Below are 10342 nucleotides of genomic sequence, written 5' to 3'. Positions count from 1 at the left end.
ATGGAAATTTGGAATGTTCTGAAGAACCTGCCTGCAGTTTTTGTGGAGGGGGTCGAGGACCCATACTCCGCTAGAAGCAGCCAGCAGCAGACCCTGGCACAGAGGCCACCCCCATGCACAACAGCCCCTGGGCATAGAGACCCCTGCAGGAGCTGCAGCCCCCCCAGCAAGGACCATAACCCTCCCCAATCATCTGGGCTCCACATGGGGGCTATAGCCAGAGCCAGTGTGTAAGCTCTTTCCGGAGCATTCCGGATAAGGCTCCCTCTTGTTAGGGAGCCCCTAACCCAGCAGAGCATTCACTGTGCCTGGACCCCTGTACTTTGTCAGCCCTGTCCTGTGGGCTCCTTCTCGACTGGGGGCTGAGAAACCCTGGCGGGGGGGATGTCAAAGGTGATGCCAGCCCCTCCCACCAGTCCCACTGCCATCCTGCTCCCCACCATCTTGGTGGATGGCCACAGCAATGTCCATGTCCTATCCTCTGCCTATGCCCCTCCTTGTAGAGCATGCTGCCCCTACCTGTGACACCTGGATGTCTTTGGGGACACCCGTGGCCCTTCGGCTAGGCCTCGCTCGACACCAAAGTGAAAGTAGGAAGTGATGCTGAGTGGGAGCCTGGGCCTCCCAGCACCCTCCTGGCTCCCGGGTGGGTGTTGGCCTGTAGGTGCCTCTGGGGAGCAGAGGGGAGCCAGTGGCAGTACTCAGGGTGAGTATGTGGGGGGGGAGTATGGGTCCTGGACCCCCTCCACCCAGCCTCCTCAGCACCCCATTGCCCCGTGCCACCTGGCAGTGTGTGCCACTGTGGGCATGGGGCACAGCACCCCATATTGGATAGGGGTTGGGCAGGGTGTTGGGGGGCAGTGGAGCAGCAGCATCATTGTGTGTGTGTGTGCATGCATGTGCAGGCGTGCGTGTGATTGCACCTGTGTGCCGGCTGTGTGAGCACAGCTATGTGGCTGTGTGTGTGGGTGCAAGCTATACACGTGTGGCTGGTGTCTGTAGAGGCTGAGAGGGCACCGTGTGTGCCCTTCATTGCACCCACCCACGTGCCCTGTGCCAGGCACTGCGAGGGCAAGACCCCAACACCTGCAGGGGGGACGTGCCCCTGCCCGCTGCGCCACTGCGGCAGCCTGGCAGCAGGGTCCCCTCTCCCTGCCCCAGCCAAGGGCCAGGGCGGGGGTGCCAGGGGCTGGGGGGGCAGAGAAGACTCTCACCCATCCTTGGCGTGGGTGCAATTCAATTAACGAGGCCTGGCCCCGGTTCAGCACAGCCAATAAAGCTAATGGCCCCGCACAGGCCTGGCGCTGCCCGCCGGGGTGGGGGGGCGGGGGGGGAGCCGGGGGCCATCTGCTAATTAAATGGGGGTGGGGGACCGTGGAGCCAGCAGTGATGTCACCTCCCTGAGGCTCCCTGGCCCCCTCTGCCCTCCAGCCCTCTACCACCCCCAGGGTGCCAGACAGAGCTGGGGGGGACAGCTGTGAAGTGTGGGGGACCACCCAAACTTCCTGCACCCCCACCCTGATGCTGCTGCTTGTTGGGAGGCTTCCCAAGGCAATGCAATTAGTGCCCATGCCTGGCATGGGCGCTGCCTGCGCTTGGCACCAGCGGCTGCCCCGTGGGGATGGGTCCTTGCCCGGCACCAGCACGGCGTCACGGCAGCATCCAGGGGTGCTGCTGCCTGCTGCCTGCTCCTCTTGGCACTACCTCGATGGGTGCATGGGGGCTGTGTAGTGCCCAGTGGGCTGCACCCTGTTACTCTGCTCCCCTGCCCTGTGCAAGCCCCACGGCGAGGTGGAGGTGCCCGGGTTTGAGCTGTCCTTCAGGGAGAGGTTCCCCATGGTAATTCTGTGCCCACAGCACAGCACGTCAGTCAGGCAGGCTTGATGGGGAGAGACCCCACTGCAAGGGCACTGTGTGGGGAGTCCCTGATTGTGTCCTCAGGCTCCCGAGGGGAGGCTTGGTGCGATAAGGAGGACTGGCAGAGGGGGAGGGAAGTCCCCCCCTCCCGTGTGTTGGCACTGCCACTTAGGGCTGGGGGTAGGCAGCTGTAAGGAAACTGAGGCAGGGTGGGGGCGAGGGTCGCGGATTGAGCTGCGATCGAACCCACCGTGTGCGACCTCCTGCACCCCCAAAACTGATGACGCTGGAGTGGGGGACCCCGTTAAGGTCTGGCATCCACCCTAGGGGATGCCGTGCCCGGAGGGCAGGCGGGTGAGCGCCGGAGGTGCCAAGCCCCGAGCCCCGTGTGCGGGAGGAGGAGAAGGAGGAGGAGGAGAAGGAGGAGGGGGAGGAGGGGGAGCGTGTCGGAGCTGGCTCCCACCCAAGCACTGCAGGACAGGGGCGGGCACGGTGCTCCCTGCCTGGCTGCCAGCGCGCAGGCGACGCTGGGGAACCGGCGGGGGGGACAGGGCCCGGTGGGACCGCAGCCCCCCAGCACACCATTGTCGCACGGCCCCGTGCCCAGGGCTGGGCACTTTGAGGGCACTGCCCGGGCACCGGAGCTTGTTGCGGCCGGCGCACGGCTGGGTTCGGCCGCTCGTCCGAGCGTGCCCTGGGCAGGGGTCGGCCCCTGCATCCTCCCCCCGCCGGCTGAGCCCCTGGCAGGGGCACCATGACCCGGCTGAGCTGGTGCTTTGCCACCTTGGTAGGCTGGGGGAAGTCCTTGGTGTCCTGCCTCCTGCCCCTCCGCGCCCGCCGCCGCCGGGAGGTAAGCGGGCATCGCCGGGCACGGCGTTAGGGTTAGGGGCTGCGGGGGACACGGAGCTGGGGGGGCTCCGGGGTGCGGGGAGTGGGGGTATGGGCTGCCGCTGGCCCTGCCAGCTCCGGGCAGCTGGGGGTTAAACCCTGCATATGCATGCCAGGGTGCAGGGCATGTCCTTTGTCCCTCCTTTTGCCCCCTCCCCCCCCCCAGCCTCTCACTGTGACCCTCTCTTCCCACACCCGAGGACCCCTGCAGTGCCCGACTGGAGAGGATCTGCCGTACAGCCTTTCATTCTAAGGGATCTGCTGGGATCCCTGTGTCCTTACAGAGAGACCGTAGAGGCAGGGGGTGTCCCTGTGTCCTTATAGAACCCACAAAGGGAACACTGTGCCCTGCACAAGGGGACCCCAGTGCCCATAAAACACCCTCCAAGTGAAATCCCTGTGCCAATGAAGTGGTTAGTGTGGGGGATCCCTGTACCTGTGAACACCTGGCACTGGGAAGCACCATGCCCATAAAGTACTCAGCCAGTGTGGGCTCCCTGTGCCCAACGTGCGAGACCCTGTGGGGTCACTCTGTGTAGGGCACCTCTGGGCCCATCAGCACCTGGCATGTGTGGGATCCATGTGCCAAAGGACTGCCCCACAGGGGATCCCTGTGCCCATGCTGCCGTGGGGACTCTCTACTCTGCCACCCAGGCTGCGCAAACTGAGGCGGGGAGGGGGGGGAAGCTGATGGAGGGTGCTGGATCCCACTGCGCCACCCTCACTTCGTTCCTCAGTCTTTGGGAAGCTGCCCCGTGCCTGGCAGGATGGCATGGGACACTTCAGCTGCACCATGCCAGAAAAGCAGGTGCCAAAGCCACTGCTGGGCAGCGCCTGAAGGAGTCACTGCAGGCTGGTGACAGTCCAGTATATGCCAGGACAGGGACACAGCCTGGAGGAAGGAGAGGCCTCTGACTGCTTGGGGACCCCAGAGCGCGCCGGGGACGCAGGACCATGAACTGATGGGAGTAGAACTGGGGGTGGTCAGGGCTGTGGGTGGGTGGGTGGGTGGGTGGCACTGGTGAGACGCGAGTTGGTGGTTGTGCAGTCCTTTGCCCACCACTTTGTCCGTGTGTTTGTGATGTGGCTTTGAGGACATGGATGCATGGGGGGCTGTAGCACACGTGCACCTGTGCATGTGTGTTCATAGGCATGCAGATGGGGCTGAGGTGAGAGTGAACTGCGGTTCATACGGGTGTGGGTGCACAGGAGGTCTCAATGGAGCTGCCATGGGGTGTGTGTCCCCTAACACATGCCTGTATGCTGGGGGCAGTAGCAGCAGGGCTCTCTGTTGGTGTGAGCTGTTACAGAGGGGTGTCTCGGTCCTTTCTGTGCCGACAGGTACCCACGCACAGGGGACCCACCCACCATGTGTGACATGGGCTGTGTGTGTGGTGTACATGAGTGTGTCCTGGCATGTACACGGGGGGACATGTGTGATGTGTGCGTGTGAGAGTACACATCACACACGAGCATTGTGCAGACACTCTGCTGGAAGTGAGTGTGGGGGCCTTGATGACCTCAGGACACAAAGGAGTACTGCCAAGGCTGGACCTGCACTGGGAGTACATGTCTACACCAGTAGAACCCATGCGGGAGTCCCTGTGCTAAGTGACCCTGTATGTGTCCACATGCTGAGAAAATGAGCCTAAAATGATGGCAATGGGCTGTGTCCCTGCGGCCACCCTGTCCCTGTCGCATGACCCTTGTCTCTGCCCTTCTGAGGAGCCTGGGATTGTCACGGCAGTGAATGGGAGGAGGTGATTTATGGGGGGGTGTGGACACTTCTCTCCACCGGGGCTTTCATTTGCCGAGGTTGATTAATAAGGGCTGTAATGATGGGGAGGGGTGTGTGAGGGGGGTGGGCAGGGATGGCTCTTTGGAGCTGTGAGCAGGATCAGCCCCTCCAGCCACGCTCTGCCCCTGGATCTGGTTGGCATGGAGAGGTGGGAAGTGTTGTCCTCCATCCCAGCTGGCACGTCCTCACAGGGGCACCACTACCCTGGCCCGGGTGAGCACAGCATAGTGGTGGGATGGAGGGATATGGGACAGGGATATTTTGGGGAGGGGATGCTGCACTTTGGGAGGAGCCAGATACTACCCAAGTCTCTGGGAAGAGCAGCCTACCTCCATCCCACCCTGCCCTTCCTTTCCTTTCTGGGCTGGCGATTTTATGCAGAGTATAGATGGGAAACCGAGGCATGGGGTGGGGGGCATTACAGTGCCCACGTCCTCTCCATGCCCAGGTTTCCATGCCAGCCGTGTCTCGTCCTGTCGGTGTGTCCTTCCCCCTGGCACGTCCCGCACCCTGACTCACACCCTCATGGTCACGGCCAGCTGAGCACAAGTTTCCAGGCTGGAGCCGGAGTCAGCACTGGCAGAGAGAGGGGGAACCGTGTGTCGCACGGCCAAGCCCCCCAGGAGGGGCTGGAGCACCCCCCTGCCAAATCCATTTCCGTCAGGGCTGCAGGCTGCCAAGCCGCTCTCCGTCCCGCCTGGAGGTTGTCCCCCCTCGCTGAGGCCCCCCAGCTCCGCGCATGGATGTCCGCTGATCCCTCCCCGTCTCCCATCCCGGGACCACCCAGGGGACTCGGCTGGGGATGGGGGGGGTGCATCCCGCCGCAGGACCCGCTGGAGGCCGGAGGAGGGATGAGGGTGACGTGGGTGGCGGGTGTCCCCCGGTCAGCGGAGGAAATGGATCCCAAATGTGTGTGAGTGGGGAAGAGGGGGCCTGGGACACGCACGGCCCCACTCCGGGCCCCCACAGTCCCGCAGCCCCTCTGCTGGCGGTGGGGGGGTGTCCCAGACGCCTCCGGGCCGACTCGATTGGGGCGCTGCGGGGTCGGGGGGGCTTTGCCGCTCCCCTCCTCCCCCGGCCGGAGGGGCGGCGAGGGGCCGGGGTGGGGCGGGCGGGCGGAGCGAGGGGCCGGGGGGCTCGGCCGGCCGGGGACGCGCCGCGGGCAGCATGACCGGGCTGTGCCTCTCCTGCCTGCTTTGGGTACGACCCGCACCGGGGGGAGCAGCACGGCAGCGCCGCGGGGTCCCGGGGTCGCGGAGCGGGGCTGGTCCCAGGAGCGGGCGGTGGATGGGACTGGATGCGAGGGGAGCGGGACGGAGCGGGGGCGTTTGCACCGGGACGGGCTGACTGGGAGCAGGGGGAACTGGCGGGGCTGGACCGGCACCGGGACCGGCTCTGGGGGAACCGGGACAGAGCGGAGACAACTAGGGACGGCCGGAGAACGGCGTGGGGCTGGGGGGAGCGGAGCGGGAGCGGGGCCAGGAGATGGCCGGGGACTGTGGGGAGCAGAGCGGGACCCAGCCCGAGAGAGAAGTGGCGGTGGGCACTAGGCTGGGGGGTACACGAAGTGGGGGGACAGGGATGGGATGCGGGACATACTGAGCTGTAGAAGGATCTGTGTGTGGAAGGGTTGTGGGCTTGGGGAGGCTGGGAGGCTGATCCCCCACGACGCCCAAGCCTGCATCACTGGCTGGGGGCTCCACCATTCCCTGGGGCAGAGGATATGCTACTCCACTGAAGGGAAGGGCTACTCGGAAAACTTGGGGGATCCAGTTAGTTATGGGAGTTTGGGACTCTGCATTCTCCCCAGTCACTAAGCTGGGTCCTAGGGCCCAGTGGGTTGCAAAACTCTGGGTGGACCTGAGCCTAGAAGACCAGGTGTCCCTGTGGCCACCACCCACCCTCGCTTTGCAGCCTCAGGGAAACTGGGTGTCACAGGTTCCCCCCTGCTGCCACTGCATTCTCTGCAGTGCTGGGCAATGAACCCAGGTCTCCCAGCTCCTGATTAATTTGGCGTCTCTGTCTGGTGCCTCTTCCAGGCCAGGACACCTGGGTCCCCTTCCAGCCTCCTTTGGTCTGTGTGTTGGCGGGCCCAATAGCTAGGGATGTCTTTGCACCCCTGCTCCTGCACCATGTGGGTGCTGGACCCTGGAGGTGGGTACCCATGGGTGGGTTCCCACGAGACGTGCCCAAGAAGCCCTCCAGCCCGTTCCCCTGCAACCCCCCAACAGTTTCCAGCCTTGGGGGCAGGGAGGCTAATTGGGATGCTGCCAGTATGGAGCTGGGACTGGATTGTTTTGTGGAATGGGCTGGTTCCCTGGCTGGCAGAGTGACACTGGGTGGGCAGAGTGCCCCTCCAGCAGCAGGGTGCTGGTGGGGGGGCATAAAGCTGGGTGCTGGGTTGGTCCCCCTCTGGCACAGTGATGGTGTTGGCGATGAGACAAACAGAAGAGACTCTGGGGGTGTGGGAATCAAAGGGCCAGCTCTTTCACTAGTGAGGATAATTGCTATTAATGAAGCCATAGAGGACAAGGCAGAGTGGGGGGTACGTGCATGGGAGATGCGTCGGCATCCCTGTGCATCCCAGTGGGTCCCTGGGAGCGGGGGGCAAGGTCTCTTCCCGGGGCACCCTGCAGCAATGATGCTGCTTTGCATATGCAAAGGAGCTCATGGCATCATTAGGTCTCGCTGTCACCCAGCAACTGCGGCGTGGGAGCCCCTGTCCTGGGGGAGCTTTTCCCACGGCTGCCGAGTGGGCGACGCCACGTCTGAGCACACACACACGTGTGTGTGTGTGTGTACACACCCACCCAGCAGGGTGGCACCCGCTCTGGGGGCTGCCAAGGCAGTGGCCCTGTGGGAGCAGGTGCCCAGGGAAGAGGGGCTTGCATGCACATGAACAAATCTGTGTGAGTGTGGGCATGGTGGCACATGGACCTGCGTATGGGAACAATGAGCCCGTGCCACTGCTCTGCTGTGGCTGCTGGGCATGTGAATGCCTGCAGGTGTGCATGCGCATGCAGTGCCACGACACGTGCACTGCATGTTGCATGTGCAGCACCCTCACAGCCCCAGGGGTGTTTGCACACACACACACACAGGTGTGCAGTGCACGTGCATGGCCCGTCTCTCGTCCCTGTCTGCACTGGGGAAACTGAGGCAGAGCATTTTGTGGGAGGTACCCGGCCCCCTGACACTTTGGCACCATCCCTTTTGGCTCTGGTGCAGTGGGTTGGAGGAGAGCGGGGCGCCAAGGCAAGGGGGGGCAGCCGGGCCTCTGCTTAATCTCATTAGTCTTGGCATGAAAAGGCGGATTTACAGGGGCTCACGTCTTCATCTGGCAGCGGGTGGGTGGGCAGGGCTGGCATGCTGCCAAGGGTTGCCCCCCTCCAAAAACAGTCAACTGGGAGTTTGGGAGGATCACTGGCTGCCTGCAGCTGTGCCAAGACCCCTCCCTGTCCTCAACCCCCATGCATGAACACACGCAGTTCATACTTGCACAGTTGCACAGTTTGGATCCATCCTGCACTCAGTCGCACTCGTGGCATCAGCTCCTCTTGCTGTGGGTTGTGCCAGACAGGGTGGGCATGGCTGCTCATGCTCAGGGGGCTCTGTGCCCCCTTTACACCCCTCCAAGACACACCTCAGCACACGCTGCCTGGCATGCACCCCAAAACACAGCATGACAGCGAGACACCCCCAGCATGGGCACCCTACTGGCAGCACTCGCACGTACTCGGGTGTGCACGTAGGTTTTTGTGCACATATCTGTGTACCCACACACATGAAAATACATGCATGTATTATTTGCACATTTATCTTTGTGCATTCACACATGCTCACGTGCACACGAGTTTGCATACACGCATGTGCATTCAAGCATCTTCACCCCCTGTGTGTGCAGACACACACAGCTGTGCCCACACACACGTGCTCACAGAGACGCTTGTGCGTGGGCATGTCCCATGCATTCACAGGGACACACGGAGATGTACCCACATGCAGGGAGGCATGAATGTGCACACATCTGTGCACACCCATGCACACAGCTGTGCACACCTGTGTGTGTGCACACACAGCACAAACAGCATGGACACACACCTGTGCACACATGCACATCTGTGCACACAATCTGGGCGTGCACACACACACATACATGTGCACATGCACAAACGTGTGAACATACAAGTGTGTGCATACACGCACACACACACACATGCGCTACACATCGGCACGTACCGCCAGGGGGCGGCAGAGACTATTTAAAGGGGTGGAGGCAGTGCCCCACCCCCCGCCTCCCCTGTACCCCCTATCCCCATTCCATACCCCCCCTCCCTTGCCCTGTACCCCGTATCCTGTAGCCCATGCCCTGTGCCACTGCTGCAGAGTTCACAGCTACAGGTGAAGGGGTGTGAGGGACATGGGTGGAGGATGAACTGCCCAGGGGAAACGGGCAGGTAGGAGTTGAGTGTCTGGGACTTGGTGCCACCTTGTTCCCGCTGATGAAGCCCTGTGTTCCCCCCAGCCCCAGGACCTGGAGGCCCCTCCAGCACACTCCTTCAAGATGACGAGCTTCAAGAAGGTGAAGGCCTGTGGGATCTGCCGTCAGGCCATCACGCGCCAGGGCAGCACCTGCAGAGGTGAGCTGGGGCTGTGGGAGCGCGAGTGCACAGGGCGTGCCAGGGAGGTCAGGACATCGGGGATGTGTGTGTATGCCTGCATGCACGAGGATCTGAATGTGGGAACGTGTGCCTCTGCCAATCTGTGCACACACGTGTGCCTGTGTGTTAGAGGGAGAGTTGAGGCTGTGAGAGAGTGTGTGCAGTACCTTTGTGGGTGGGAAGGTGGCTGGGAGGCCACGGTGGCCCATGGAGACACTGAGGTGTCGCACGTGTACGTGGCTGTGTGTCAGCTTCATGCATGTGCAGTGAGTGTGCAGTGGCCACCACGTAGCTGCACATGGGTGGGGGTCTGTGCACACATGTGGGTGTCACCCCTGAGCCGTGCTTGCTGCTCGTGGCACCCAGTGGGTCACAGGTGGGGCTGCCAGCCCTCGCACGTGTGCGGTGTCACTGAGCCCCGTGCGAGGGACGGACAGAGGAAATGGGAACAATGAGGCTTCCTGTGCTGCAGGAAACAGGCCCAAAGGGAACAGGGACTGGGGTGCGGCCCTGGCCGTGCTGCGTGGCGACCCTTGTGTCCCCTGGGGATGGGACATGTGTCTTTGTGGGGCTACTGAGGCAGTGTAGTGGTGCCCTGTATAAGTGTATATACCCAGCAGTGGCAAAAAATCCTGCACTGCCCATGAGCACGTGCCCTCCGTGGGGCACAGGTGAAAATGTGCAGCAGCAGTGCACGGGAAGGAGGGAGGGAGCACAGGCAATGGCAGCACCCCTGTGGTGCTCTCAGTCATGCCAGTGTTCCGCAGTGAGAGGCCCCATGAGACCTGTGTGTGCATGGTCTGCCTCCACACTGTTCACCCTGGGCACTGGGGCTTGCACTCACACACACTCACTGGCACGTGGGCAGCGTGTGTGCCCCAGAGCCACATTTTGTGTGCCTGCTGCTGTGCCATGCCGGTGCCACCTGGAATGTGTGCGCACCGGTGCGAGGTGTGGGGTCCCTGCACGCATCTGCATGTCCTGGCAGTGCCCAGTGCCAAGGTGCTCTGCAGTGCCCTGCAGTGCTAGGTGCCCCTCCTTTCTGCCCTGCATGTGGGGTGCCTGCAGACCGGCCCCCGGGACTGCTCCCCTTCCTGCCTCCAATAACCCTCTCTCCCCTCTCTCCCCTCTCTCACCC

The sequence above is a fragment of the Fringilla coelebs genome (assembly GCF_963513975.1).
Source record: "Fringilla coelebs genome assembly, chromosome: 7".
Taxonomy (NCBI): Eukaryota; Metazoa; Chordata; class Aves; order Passeriformes; family Fringillidae; genus Fringilla; species Fringilla coelebs.
This window is presented reverse-complemented; position numbering follows the sequence as displayed.